Source organism: Protopterus annectens, chromosome 3.part1 (assembly GCF_019279795.1).
Source record: "Protopterus annectens isolate FY-2018-M chromosome 3.part1, PAN1.0, whole genome shotgun sequence".
NCBI lineage: Eukaryota > Metazoa > Chordata > Ceratodontiformes > Protopteridae > Protopterus > Protopterus annectens.
The window spans coordinates 1,328,128,635-1,328,144,347 of NC_056732.1; the positions used below are offsets into that span (position 1 = coordinate 1,328,128,635).

General features: G+C 42.3%; 1 protein-coding gene across 1 annotated transcript in view; it reads right to left on the minus strand.

Moving 5' to 3' along the window:
- Nucleotides 1-15,713, minus strand: part of LOC122798437 (centrosomal protein of 290 kDa-like) — a 681,821-nt gene that overhangs the window by 456,696 nt on the left and 209,412 nt on the right. The gene's annotated exons all lie outside the window — the stretch shown is intronic.

Consider the following 15,713-nt stretch of genomic DNA (forward strand, 5'->3'; position numbering starts at 1 on the left):
GTCGCTGCCTCTCTTTGACTGGGTGGGACATCGGAGAGGTGACCACCTGAGGGAGGACGAAATAGGAAGGGAATTTTGTAGCCTATAGATATAATTCGGAGCACCCATCAATCGTTCGTGACGGACTCCCACATTGACAAGTGCTTCGTTAAGCGCTCCCCGACTGCCTCCAGAGCTGGACAGTCGGGTAAGCCCTCAGGGCTGCTGCGCGGGTCTCTCGGAGAAAGGCTCCCTAGACCCGAAGTTACGTGGTCCCCCTCTGCCTCTGGGCCGGCGTCCACCCTGCACCCCTCTGCCTCTGGAGGGCGCGGAGCCCGAAGCTGGATAGGATTGCTAAGACTTGCAGAACCACAGCTTCTTTTGCCCCCTCTGATTCCTTGAGAAGGAACGTTGGGGGCTTGAGAAGCGGACTCCGACGGCAGACAGCGTCTTCCCGTCCTTCTCGCTTTGGACTAGTGTATCGCGTATGGTCTTGCCAAAAAGCGAAGAGCCGTCAAAGGGTGTGTTTGCGAAGGACGCCTTGAAAGGTTCCGCAAAATTACAAAAGCGGAGCCAGGCATGGCGTCGCAAGACAACACCTGCCCCGCTGGCCCTTGCGGCTCCCTCCGTAGCATAAGGCAGTAGCCACATGGACGTATTTGAGATGGACTTGAGAGTGGCCATACGAGTCGAGAACACGGTTTTGTCCTCAACAGACATGGACTCTGGTGGAGCTGCAGTGTATTCCTTGATCAAATCCCATTGCAGCCTGATGACATGCACCATATAATTCAGCGCCCTCACAGAGAAGGTTGCTGAAGCAAAGGTCCGCTTCCCTATACGGTCCAGCACCCGGGACTCCTTGTCCGGCGGGTGGACCATGGAGCTCTCCTGGGAGAGTTCTCTCTTAGTGGCAGCAGCCACCAACATGGCATCAACTGGAGACCCTTTAGCCCAAGCCTGCCTATCTGAAGGGAGGCTAAGGATTTTATCCGGCCGGCGTGGGATAGGCTCCACGGTGTCGGGCTCCTTCCAAGCCCTGGTAGTCAGGAGATCTACCAGGGGATCTGCCGGTGGGGACACCCAGGAGGTAGATGGGCCCACTTCAAACACCTCCAGAAATACGGACTCATCCGAGGAAGGTTTTTGGGCAGACCCCCCCCCCCACTAATACGCAACATTTCCATGATGTCTCCAAAGGAGACATCCTCAGGGGGTGACCTTGGGGAACCTTCCCTTTCCTCTAAGTCCGTATCTGTGGTGACGGACTCGGGGGAGTCCATGTGCCTCCTTTTACATGTCCGTTTACTAGGCACCTCTTCTGTGGGACTATCAGAAGAGGGCTCGTCAACGGCCTCTTGTTCCTCCGAGGGAACCAACTGGAGGGTCTGAGCAGGCTGTCCCGATGGAAGGATGATGGAAGGTAGACCTGTATGCAGTGAGGGAGCGGAAGGATCCAAAGCTCGGGTTGGGGACCTGGAAGACCTCGACAGTACTCTCTCCACTACCTCGAACGCCGAGGGAGAACTACTCTCTTCCAGCCCCGAGAGCAGTCTCCTCGGTTCCGAGATAGGGATCGGGGTCGGAGCCGAAGCCGTCGGATCCGAGAGGGAGGTGCTCTCCGACATAGGAGGTGCCGAAGAGGCACCCGCTCCCATGGATCTGACGCCTGGCCCACGGCCCCGAGAACTCGGATCAGAGATACTCGAGGGTATGGTCAGCGTCAAGAAGGCTTGGGCCACCGGCACCAACAAAACCCCGGCTCCAAAAGGGCCTGGATCCGAAGACTCCAAAACCCGGATCCGGGTTGAAGAAGGAGAAATTGGGGCAAATATTGAAGCTGCACTCCCACCCTGTGGGGGGGGGGGAGGCAAGAGCACCCCCATCTGCATTTGGGTCTGCAGAAACCGACGCATCATCCTGTCCATATCGGCTTCAGAGAGAGACCTAGTAGATCTAGAGGAGGTCGTAGAGGCGGGCCTGGAAGGCCGCCTTGACGACCTCGAGGGTAATCGGAGCTCCTCCTCCAGCGAGAAGGAAGGGGATCGGAGCCGAGAAGGAGAAGGTCCGGACACCCTCGGGGGCGATTTAGCAGTCTTCGATGGCGGAGCCGAGGGATGAGGCTCAGCTCGCCTCTTATGTCGGTGCTTCTCCCTGTGCTTTTCCCTAGAAGGAGAAGACTGAACTTCCCTCGTACTCAAGGCAACAGTGGGAGGTCGAGTCCCAGCCTGAGTCGAGGGAGTCAAGGGTGCCGAAGCTACCTGGGCAGCCTGCACCTTGGAGTGAGAGGAAGAAGAGGCCTCCTCCGGGGGAAGCAATCCCGCCAGAATAAGCCTGTTCCTCCTGTCCCTCACAGCCCGGGGGTTGAAGGCTGCGCAAACCTGGCAGTCTGAAGACAAATGGGCAACCCCCAGACATATAACGCACTGAGTGTGGCCATCAGCTGGGGAAAGCTTACGGCCACACCCAGTGCACTTAGAAAAAAAAAGCCTTATGGTCTTCGGCCATTTTCCTAACACACACACTCACACGCCCAAACACCTAGGGGAGGGTTAACTGAACCAAACCGCCAATCCCGAAAATAAAAAAGGGCAGAGAAACACTCTCTCAACACACACTTTTTTAAATTTGTCGAAAAATTAAGAAAAAATTCACTTCCCTGCTACTAAGCTCAGGAGCTCTTCTCAAGTTGCTTGTGATCAAGCCGCGGCAAAAACGATCTGAGGTAGTGTGGTGGTGACAGGGGATTATGGGTAGTTGCAGAACAAATGAAGTAACTACTTCAGATCACATGTTTTAAATTACACAACTACAGTAATCTATCAGCTGTAGCAACATTCTCAAAATCACATCACAGTAACTTACTTTACCTATGGGAATAAGGGCTCATACAGCAATAAAAAAAAAAAAACGGTACTAGTAAAGCATCCGACTTCATATCTGTCAAAAGTTTCTACTTTCAGTGAAATGTGCACAACAAGCAATCGGACAAGCACTATGTCAGCCTTAGTTTAACATTTAAAGCATAAGGACTTAAATTTCCATGCTCTTTTGCAGTCATATCTTCATTCATAGTCACCTTCTCTAAATGACTCAACAGTTTTTCCATTTTTGGAAGACCTTTATCCAGTGTCATCATTTCCTGAACAGAAACACTCAATAATTACCTCAAGTTTGTCTTTATTTGGCTCCATGTCTATGTCATCATCACCAAGTTTGTTTTCATTAAATAATTTTCTAAATCAGCCACAAATATTCCTTAGTCTGTGGTATAAAGTACAGTTGTGTACCTACCATAAATGTAGATGTTTGAGTGTATTCACTGTTGCAGTCATTACTCTTGGGTTATCCTGCTGGCAGGCTACCCGCAGTAGGCCTGAATTTCAAAGTCCTGGTCCGGCTTTGGTTGCTGTCGCCTCTTCCCTGACGTCAGTGTGCTAGGGGTATAAAAGATGCAGCCGACGCCATTTTCTTCAGTTTTTCTTGCCCCAGATGTCAGGTGCCCGCAAAAAGGGTAGGCTAAAAATTCTGCTTATAAAAAAGCATGCACAAACATAAACATTACCTTCATCTACAAGCAAATACACCACATAGGTTGTATAGAATAGAGAAGTACAAATAAGTCCCAGCAATGAAAGGGGGATGGTGGGAGGGTAACCTGGACTGCAACAGTGAATACACTCAAACATCTACATTTATGGTAGGTACACAACTGTACTATGTTCATCGTGTTTCACTGTTGCAGTCATTACTCTTGGGTTGAATCCCAAAGCTGAAGTTGGGTGGCAGGGCCTAAATAGAATTAGGAGTGGCTATGAGGCCCTGCTGAACTGCAGTGGCAAAGCCTGCTCTGGATTTAGATTAAAGAAGTAAGTGGTAGTGCTTTGTAAAAGTGTGCACTGAAGTCCAAGTTGCAGCCTCCAAAATATCCTTGGTTGGTACTCCTCTGAGGAAGGCTGCTGAAGTGGCTGCTGCTCTGGTTGAATGCGGCCTAATGCCGTTAGGCACTGATTTGCCATGTTGTGAATAGCAGAAACGAATGCAGAGGCCTATCCATTTTGAAATAGTCTGCTTTGAAATAGCCTTTCCCTGTGATCCTGCAGCATATGCCATTAAAAGTTGCTCAGTCTTTCTGAAAGCTTTTGTTTTGTCCAGGTAGAAGCGTAGCTGTCTGTGTATGTCCAAAGAATGCAGAAGTCTCGCCCCTTTATTCTGTGGATTTGGATAAAAGGTAGGCAAATGAATGGTTTGGTTAAGAGCCACACTGGACACTACCTTAGGCATAAATGTTGGGTTTGTCTTTAGAGACCCTGTCCGGATGGAAAATAATAAAAGGTTCTACAGCCATTAATGCCTGTAACTCTGAGACTCTTCTTGCTGAAGTTATTGCTAGGAGCAGAGCTATTTTCCATGATAAGAATTTTATCTCGGCTGTACTGGCTGGCTCAAAAGGAGGCAGTGTTAGCTTTTCCAAGACAAAATTAAGGTCTCATGTAGGTACTGGTGCTCTCCGTGGAAGTCTTATGTTTTTGGCCCCTCTGAGGTACTGCCTTAGCAGTGGATGTGAAAAAATAAGTGGGTCCGTATTGTAATGAGCTGAAATGGAGAGGCATGGATCTTAATTGATGAGAAGGATAGGCCTTTGTCCAGCATCTCAGTTAGGTATTGTAAAATCTGAGGAATATTTGGTACAAGCGTGTCATTTCCTTGTGCCTGGGTCCAAGCACAGAATCTCTTCCATTTTTCTGCATAAGATTTCTGGTGCTGGGCCTCCTGGCCTCCAAAATAACATCCATAACTACTTTAGAGAGAGGTGTGTCCTGAGTGGTTATATTATCCGCCATGTAGCCAGACTTAGGCGTCTGAGTTGGCTGTGCAGGATCTGATTGTTTTGTTGGGTCAGTAGATGAGGAATTTGAGGTAACGTCCAGGCTGGGCCTTGAGACAAGCTCTTTAGGATTGGATACCAGTGCTGGTGTGGCCAGTCTGGAGCAATCAGTATCATTTTTGGCTTCTCTTGTCTGACCTTTAGGAATACCTTGGGGAGGAGAGGCAGTGGAGGAAAGGCATATACTGTAAGGGTTTTCCAGCTGAATGATAGAGCATCCACTTTCCATGCTTGTTTGTGATAAGTCCTTGTGCAGAATCTCTGTAGTTGGCAGTTGTGAGGGAGGCAAATAGATCTATGTCTGGGCATCCTCATTTCCTTGTTATCATGCTGAAGACTTGTGGATCTAGTTTCCACTCGTGAGGGTCCATGAGGTTTCAGCTTAGTTCATCTGCCAGAGTTTTTGTCTTTCCTGGCAGGAATTGTGCCTGCAGATGCACTTGATAAGTCAATGCTGTGTTCCACAAAGTCATGGCTTGTCTGCAGAGGGGGTAGGAATGTGTGCCTCCTTGCTTGCTTATGTACCACATGACTGTAGTATTGCCCGTCTTTATCAGCAGTTGTCCTGGATGAAGTAGGTCCTTGAAAGCTGTCAGGGCATTCTGTACAGCTAGCATCTCTTTTTGATTGATATGAAGATGCATTTGGCTTACGGGCCATGTGCCCTGAATACATTTTCCTGCCATGTGGGCCACCCAGGCATAATCTGATGCATCTATTGTTAGTGTTTGCCTGGCTGTGGGTAAAGTGAATGGCTGTCCCTTCTTGTGGTGACAGGCCTGTGCCCACCATCGAAACTCCTGTTGCAGACAGGGAATGAGGGTAATTAATGTTTCCAGGCTGTGGCAATGTTGAGTCCAAACACTTTTTAGATACCATTGTAGCTTCCTCATATGCAGTCTTGCATATGGAATCAGCAGAATGCAGGATGCCATAAAGCCCAAAGCCTGCAGAATTTTTCTTGCAGATAACTGGGTCTTTGTTGCCATCTTTTCGAAGTAAGAAGTCAGTTGCCTTTGTTTGTCTGGCATGAGATAAGCCATCTGGGCAGTTGTATTTAAGCTTGCACCCAGGAATAGTATCTCTTGAGAGGGTACTTGTTTTGATTTCTTTTTGTTTACTGTGTACCCTAGGCAAGTTAGTAATCTTTTTACAAACGCCAGATGCTTCAGTAGAATGTCTTTGTTCTCTGCTTGAATAAGGCAGTCGTCCAGGTAGGGATATATTTGAATTCCTCTTTGTCTGCAAAATGCAATTACTGGTGCCAGGCATTTTGTGAAGACCCTGGGTGCAGTAGATAAGCCAAAGGGCAGTGCAGATAATTGGTAGTGCATTGAGCCTGCTATGAATCTGAGGTATCTTGTGCAAGACTGTCTGATTGGGATATGCAGGTATGCCTCTTTGAGGTCCAAAGTTACCAGCCAAGCCTACTTGCCCAGCATGGGCAGAAGCTGCTGCAGCGTCAACATTTTTAATTTTGGAACGTCCAGAAAAGTGTTTAGAATAGACAGGTCCAGTATTGGTCTCCAGGCTTTGTCCTTTCTCGGTAGCAAGAAAAGTCTTGAGTAAAATCCTTGTCCCTGCTCTTGCTGTGGTACTTGTTGAATAGCCCTCGTTTCCATGAGGGATGAAACTTGCTTTTATGCCTCTGCCCATTGATTGTGTGGCAGGTCTGGGATACCTTTTGTCTTTGGAAGGGTGTGAAATTGGAACCTGTAGCCCTGAGAGACTATATTCAAGACCTATTTGTCCTGGGTGATCATGTGCCAATTTTGTGAAAAAAGTGCTAGCTTTCACCCTAACAGTGCTGCCAAAAGATAAGTGCTTGGTATTGGCAGAGGAAGTCATTGGGACTGTTTCCTATATGGCTGTGATTTGTCTTCTCCGCTTTTGGAGGTAGAAGCACCCCATTGTTTAGGCCTGCATGAGCCTTGGGGCTGGGGTCTCCCTCTAGGGCGTCTGTATCTGCCTCTTTGTGGTCTGTCTGACACTGGAAAGGACCAATTCTTCGAAGGCCAGTTTCCTGCTAAATCTGGGTGGTTGTACCTGTAAGAAATCCTTAACTGTCTGCATAGATTTCGCTTTATCCTCCATTTTCTTTAACACTTCTTATGCCTTAACACCAAACAAAGTATCATGCTGTAATGGGGCATCCAATAATTCTGCTTTAACATGATCAGGCAGATTTTGTTCCTTTAACCAAGCATGCCTTCTAATGACTGAGCCTGTAACAGCGGCCCTGCAAGAGGCCTCCAGTGAATCAAAACCACATTGCAAAGTATGCTTTCCCACTTGTTCAGCTGCATGCAATAAATCCTGCATTTCCTTATTTTCAGAACATTCAGAACTTGTTAACATTTTCTGTTTTAGCAGTGACATTAAGTATTGCTGATATTTAAGCATATGAAATTGACAATTTAAAGCCCTTACAGCCAAGGCAGCAGAGGTGTAAACTTTTTTCCCCCATATGTCCAGTGCTCTAGAATCTCTATCAGAGGGGACAGGGTTTTTTTTGCAGTAGAAGCCTTGACCCCTTTGGGACCCTGAGATATAGTTTCTGGGTCAGCAGCAGCAGGGTTTTTATATAGAAATTTATGAGAATCTGGAACCCTGTAGTACCTGTCTGGCTTAACGGGTGCAGGGGGTAAAGAGTCAGGAGAAAGGCCGGACTCTGAAAATACATCATCTACAATGTCTAGAACAGGTGGAATAGCAAGAGGTCTGTGCTGAGGCAGTAAAAGAAAGTCTCTGAGCCTTTTCTTAGATTCTGAGTAATCATAGCTCTCCTAGTGAAAATGCTCCCTCATGGTATTCCGGGTTTCCCCAAAAGAATAATCCTCAGGAGGAGAGGCTGAAGGAATAGATTCTTCAGCATCAGAATCCTCATAGGGAGGAAGAGAGTATCCCTGTTCTGAAGAGGAGTCAGAGGAAATGGAAACCTGATCAGAAGAATCATATTCAGTGTCTTGCCTAGGCCTCTTATCAGGAGGGGGATGGGAACCCCTGATCAAGGTAATTAGGTCTTCGGCCATTTTAAGCATCTGTTTCTTAGGCATGGAAGTCTGTCCAGGAGAATGCTGTACTTGTTTCTTTGTCTTTAAGGCTGTTTTAGTCTTTGCCTTGGAAGCTGAGGTTTGCTTGACATATAATTGTGTAGGTCTGAAAACACCCTCAGAAGCTGATGCCTGCTCAGCGGCTCCAGACCCATCTGAGGGAATAGTTTCCGAGTGTCCAATACCCTGAGTATCCAGAGGCCTAGTTGTCTCCACGTAGGAGTCGGAAGTGGCCTGTGGCTCTGAGGTAGCGGGTGTCAGGGGCTGCGAAAGCGCCTCACTGAGAACTGGCGACTGGCCTAGCAGAGGCCTCATAGTCAGTTTTGGATCTTGGATGCCTTTTTCTTTTTCCTTGTGCTTTTTATGAACTCCGGTCGTCGGCTGTTCCGACGGTATTATATAATTAAACCTATGGCCAAAGTAATGAAAGGCAAAATCGTACCGACGCTTAATAGTGCGTTGGTTAAATCTAGCACAAAACCGACAGCTAGCAACAACGTGCTCAGAACCTAGCAAGGAATACAGTAAGAATGAAAATCTTTATGAGGTATTTGCTTCCCACAAGAAATACAATTGTTAACTTTTTCTGACATCGGTCTGGAGCAAGAAAAAAGTTTCCCCAACGGGGTACTTAGCTTTATTGAAGACTTCGGATCTGAAATTCGATTTCGAAAATCTCAGGAGTCGGCCGACCGGCACTTGCAAACTGCTTTTGCTTCAGGCACCGCGTGGCAAGAAAGACTGAAGAAAATGGCGTCGGCTCCATCTTTTATACCCCTGGCGCACTGATGTCAGGGAAGAGGCGACAGCAACCGACGCTGGACCAGGACTTTGGAATTCAGGCCGACTGCAGGTAGCCTGCCAGCAGGATATCCCAAGAGTAATGACTGCAACAGTGAAACACGATGAACATCATAAGTATCTTACCACTTCATTCTGCGACCACCCTATGACCCATCGCACAATATCTATGAACAAAAATAGTAGGGGAAGTTCCCGTATGGCCTGGCCAAACTTCCCCAATAGCATAAATACCTCTTGTGTTCTCTCTGAAGACAGATCACTAGCCTAGTGGGACTAATTGGGTCAACAAAGGATAAATAAATAAATAAAAGATTTATAATACCAGCACATACGAGGTGTGACAATGGATGCAAATATGGCCCCATCATATGCTAAAATTATGTCACAATGGGAGAATGAATGCGTAATATACAAGTAGATTTACAAAATATAATCTTTTGTAAATGCTTTATTGATTATAGTTGTACAGTTTATGATAGAAATGTTTTTTTGATTTTTATCACATATCTGAATTCTATAACTGAGTTTTGAAGATTTACTTACGTCTGTGCAAAAACTTCAATTAATTTCTTAGATGTTTCCTTACAAGTTGATTCTATTAAAGAGAATATTGAATTCCATGATGTAACAAAAAATAGTTTATTAACATTTATCCTCTTCTAACTGTGTCCCTCTTGAACAGGGGCAACAGGTGCTGATCATGGTAACAAGGCTAAAATTTGGCTACGCTTGTAAGGGCCCTCAGGCCATTAGCCTAGTAACTTCCTATGATACCAGTGAAGTTTTAGAATATATCAAGAAGAGAACAGGCTCTTAGAATTTCCATGTCGACTAATAAACAAAATTAATTTTTAGAAGAAATTATTAACTTAGGAAGGATTTTTAATACAGAAAAGATATAAAGATGAATATGTACATGAAATTACTAATGAAATTCAATAATCCAGAGAATTAACATTTAGACCTTTATTACAAAGGAAAAAAAAAAAAAAAAAGAGTACTGGAAAATGAAGTAAATGCATTTAATAATTACAACTTAGCTTATATGATATGATACAGTGTAGATGCGCATGAAGTGAAAAATGATTTATAAATGTATCATTAGAGACGACAAAGATGCGTGTGAAGTCCTAAGCAATGATCCTATCTTGAACAATAAAAAGTACAGATATACAGGACTAACTGAAATGTTTAACAAGAATGAGAGTAAAAGTAAAAAGGAAGGGGGTAACATACCTCTATTTTTTTTTATTATTTTACTTGTGGAGTCTTTGTTGACTGGATTTAAACCTGCAGATTTAATAATGTTGGTAAAATGGTAAATCTGTTTGAGATACAAATTTTAGCCTTGATTATAAATTTTCATTCAATACAGAAAGATTAATATATTTTGTATTGTGTGTTGCATGTAATTCATTTTATGACAGGAAGACTAAGAAAAAGGTCTTTACAAGGATTTTTGAGCACGTGAATGCAATTTAAAATACACTAGCTACTACTGTATAAGAATTTAGTAAGATGTAATAATCAAAACATGTTTTTATGGAGCATATACAGGAAATTATTACTCATGGTTATTTAAATGCATTTTTAGAGAAGGAATTAATTTGTTAGATAACATTACATGACACTACTCAATCAGGTTTAAATGTGGCAGTATAGAGCATCGGGCTTAGATCGAATATGGATAGTTAAAGCAGATTGGTTTCAGATAATTGGGGTTGTGGGTTTGTGTATATAAGAAGAAGGGTATTGTTTTTTTTATATTGTGTGTTCTGAAAAAAAATAGAAAAAAGGTCAAAGTGCTTAACCACATCTAACTGGTATAACTTGTTTTGTGTGTAGGAAGATTTTTTTATTTAATAAACATGTAAATCTGATGTTCTGATGCTTTAGTTTTTCTTGGATTGTAGAAGACATGCCAAACACCCCTTGCAAGTCAGTAGTGTGACCACCTTTGTTGAGCAGCTGGGTGTAACTGCAGTGTAGGCAGTCACAAGGGTAGCTGCTTAAATGATTTGCCTGCAGAGGGTTTGTGTTAGGAATTGTAGCAATGAGCTACCATTTCTCTTTCCTAGAGTTTCTGAAAGGTGCTTTAGGCAATGAAATATGTATTATGTAGAAAATTAATAGTCATTTATTTTTTTTCTTGGTTCTCACCTCTGTTTGGGGCATGGATTGCCATAGTGCCATATGATGTAACCACTGTTTCAAGAACTATCCTGTTTTCATTAAAATAAGGGAAAAGCAAGAAACCCCAAAGACCCTGTTCTAAATGGAAAAATTGGCTTTACCACTCCTCTGATGAATAAAGAATGGAGATGCTCTACAGTTTCATGGCAAATGACTAGTCCTTGAGTGGAAATCTCAATGGACAGCAGAGCTCACAAGGTCTAAGAAAAGCCTTCTGCATTAATATCAAAAACCCACATGTCCTAAAAGCTGAAACTAAACATTTAAAAAAAATGTTATACATAACAGGTGGGAATAATAACATATTATCATAATGTCACTTTCAACATCATCATTAAATATGAATGGCCTCACAGACATATACAAAAAAAGAAAGAGTTGTGAACTATATTAAAAAATGCAGAGTGCAAATAGCTACGCTACAAGAGACACACTTAGAAAGAACTGAGCATGTGAATTTAATAAAGAAAGGATTTCAGGATGGTTATTCAGCGGAATATCTGGGACAAAGAAAAAGATGAGTACTTTAAGTGTGAGAGGAGATACAATAGTGATAGAGGAGGAAAAACACATAAGGTCATAGGAACGTACTAAGTTAATGGCCGTACGGCCCTTACAAGCCTAGCCAAGTTCTACCCTTGTTTCCACGATCAGCACCTATTGCCCCTGTCCAAGAGGGACACAGGTGGAATCCCCTGGGTGAATTTACAGTTACCTATCCAATTGTCCAGATTGCGTTTGAAGAGGGCCAGTGAGGTGCTCTGATTGACATGACATGAGAGTCTGTTCCAAAGGTGTGGTAACCTCTGGGAGACAAATCTGTCCATCCAGAAGGTTCTATTAATGTTGCATACAAGGTTAGGTCTTTAGAATGAGTAACCATGTGCCATTTGACTTACGGAGATGCAGCATTTCCAATAAAGAAGGGTCAGAGATTACCTTGTATGCAAGGCAGACATCACCTCTGAGTAGTCTGTATGAAACAGAATAAAGTGACAGTGATTTCAGACGATCCACATAGGACTGATGCTGAAGACCTTGAATTTTCCTTGTGAGGAAAATTTGTGGTCTTGCTTGGAAAGGTACATACCAAAAGAGGCACTGTACTTAATTACTGGCCTGATGAGGGAAGAGTGCAGGGAAGTTTATAACTTCTTTTTTTAAAACAGGCAATGCCCTTACTTATGAGATGAGCAATACAGAATGTCCTTCTTACTAATGTGGAGACATGGTAGTCAAAGGTAAGGTTGCTGTCAACCTGTGTGCCCAGGTCTCTCACCACTGAGTGCATACTTAAGGTGTTGCCATTGATGTGCTAGTTAGCAGGAACATCACCCTTACAGAAAGGGAAGATAATACTTTTTTTTTTTGCATTGAGTATAAGGCCATGACTTTGGCAACAATCATTTGTTTGTGTAAGACTCTCTAATAGGATGTTGATATCATTTGGAGATTCTATGACCACTCCCAGTTTGCAGTCATCAGGAAACTTTGTCAGCCACAAACCTTTAGTTTTTGTTTGTACTTCGGAGAAATAGATTCCAAACAGCAGAGGTTCCAGGACTGATCCCTGTGGAACACCAATGGAGGTGGTTTCCCCTATTTTGACTATATGGGTTCTATCAGTGAGCCAGTTAGCAACCCATCTAAAGATATAAGGGTTGATACCTGTCTGGGTGAGTTTGTCAATGATGCCTGAGTGGGAGATAGTGTCAAACACTTTGGTTAAGTTGAGGGAGGCTGCACAGATTTAGTCTCGTTCAGGGCCTTGGTGACTGTCTCAAAGACGTCCACCAGGTTTTGTTTAACAGGCATGATGTCCCTTTGACAAATCCAAACTGAGTAGGGTCAAGTGTTTGGAGATTACATCTTTGTTGATAAGGCCCATGATGATATTTAACAATGGTAAATTTGTAGTAATAAGGGGCTACTAGCAAGGGAGGAGGATTACACTTCCATGTACTTATATTCCACCTAAAACTGCTACAGTGGAGCTTAAGAAAATTCTGGGAGAAATAATCAGTTTTCAGCAGGGAATATTACTTATAGGTGAGGGCTGGAATTTGATTTGCAACTGTGAAGACTTATCTGGTGGGTCTAAAAGAGAAAATATAACAAAAGAGGACAGAGTTTTGAAGAAATTTATGAAAATATTTGGCATAGAACATGTGAATTCAGTACTAGGAGTTCGGACATAATTTACATATTATTCCCCAAGGTGCAAAAACAGGGCTAAGCTTGGCAGAAATTATATTTCACAGGAACATAAGCATTTAATTGAAAGTTTTGATAAGCATCCAATAACTATTTCAGATCACATACCAATAATAACTAAAATAAAAATGCAGGGTAATGAAATAAAAATCTTGACACTGGCATTTCCCCGCCTATCTATTAAAAGGGGGGGATTTAAGGATTGGGTAGTGGAAATTATTAAGGAGTTATTAGAGAAGATAGAACTTTCTTCTCAAAATATAGCTAGGGAGTGGGAAAAAATTAAAGTAGATTTTAAGCTAGGGTGGAAATAAAAGAAAAAATATATGATTAAGAAGTAACAATAATTATTTAGGACTGACAAAGTTTAAAGTACTGCAGAAAAGGAGGAATCTCACAAAACAAGAAGAGGCAGAATTGCAGAGTACTAGAGAGAAAATAAGGGATTACCTTGATAATATGCATAAGTTTAGAAAGACTGCTGTTAAGTAACAGCTTTTTGATAATAACTCCACAGCACAAAAACTTTTAGCACAATGGCTCAGGCAACAGAAAGTAGAAGGGACTGCTGCCAAGCTTAGGGAGCCTATAACAAGGAAAATTGCCAGAGATCCTGTAGAGGTATTAGAAATATTTTGGACATTTTATGAAAATCTTTAAAAAGCAGAAACAAGTGGAAATCAAGAAAAAGTGCAAATGGAAACTCATTCGAATAGCAGAGCAAGTTGCAATAGCACAAATATTGCATATCTTGCTATTTGCAACTTGTGCTCGTCCTTTTATGTTGGTAAGACCAACAGGAAACTTAGATTTAGGATCAGGGAACATATGTTGAAAATCAGGAATAATGATTGTACCAATGCCCTAGCAAAACATGTACATAATACAGATACATTGCATACATTTAGGTTTCTTGTGGTTGAGAATGTTCATGAAAATGAAAGAGGGGGTGATTTGTGAATTTTACAGAGACAATTGAAAGCAGGTGGATAGTGAGACTCAGTGCAGACAAAGGGAGAGGTTTGAATGATAGGGTACCCCTCAAACTCTAAGTCTAGACCATAAGCTAGAAAGTAGAATTATGAAATGTCACAAGTTATTCATATAGGTAGAGCCACTAGAATTATTCAAATGAGTTTTTTGTTACTATATATATATATATATCTATATATATATATATATACACACACACATATATATATATATATATATACACACACATACGCACATTTACATAGGTTTATTGTTTTACTTTTTATGGTGCAGTTTTTGCTATTTTAGATTAACATGTAGTTTATTTTATAGTAATGATGTGATGCTTCTTTAAGAAGAAGCTTTTAATTAATCTTTGCTATTTGTGATTGGTTGTTTCTTAATCACTATTAGTATATGGAGACTGTAGACATTAGTTAATTTTAGGTCTGATGAAGTGGTGTATATACACCACTAAAGTGCTCGCCAAATAAATTTACCTGTTTTTATTTACAATCTTTGGAGCCATTGAGTGGTTTTTTGGATGTTTTTGTGGACATGATTATAAAATGTTTATGTCTATAATGGCCAAAAGAATGGCAAAGGTGATGCCAAATTAGATAGATATGGATCAATGTGATGTTGTGGAGGGGAGGCAAACATTTAGCAACATTAATAGAACAATGAACCAGACAGATGCAGAATGTAAGAAAATACCACTATTGTTGTGTCTTGATGCACAGAAACCATTTGGTAGAGTAAGCTAGGATTTTATGAGTACGACAATGGAAGCATTTGCATTCCCTGATAAAATTATAATTCTGATTAGGAGGTTATATGAGGGATCGGTGGTGACAAAGTGGGGGTGTTTCTCTCCGATATGTTCTGTTTGAGCAGAGAAAGCAGGCAAGAGTGTCCTATTTCCACTTTGTTATTTGTATTCTATTTATAACCATTGGCAAAGAGAATAAGGATATAATTGGAATGGTAGTCAGGAAAAAGTGGCTTTATTTGCAGATGATATTATTTTATACCTAATAAAATGGGAAAAGGACATTGCAGTGCTATAGAACATTCTAAGACAGTTTCAAGTTTTTTGGAGTACAAAATTAATGGAGATAAAACAAAGGCAATAGCTGCAAACTATGTACACACACACACACACACACACACACACACACACACACACACACACACATGTATTGGTTTAGCAATGCCTATATTTATGGGGACATGATAAAATGAAGTACTTAAAAGTAAGGATTAAAAAGGATTCTGTTTTGGCAGCTAAGGATATGTGGGAAGAGACTAAACAAAAGATAATACAAAAACGGACAAATTGGAAGCTCTGTTTTATGGATATGGATAGCAAGATATAAGCAGTGAAAATGTTTTTAGTCCCATCAGTTTTATACGCAGGTCAGGCATATTTTTATCAAGCAGAAGAGAAACTGTGGATAACTATTAATAAAGAGTTGAAGGACTTTGTCTGGGAGGGAAACAGGGCAAGAATTAAGTGGTATAAACTGATCCTTCCAACAGAATAAGGTAGTTTGGGATTACCTGATTTGAAGGGGTATTTCAGAACTAAAGAGTTAAGGCTCCTATAC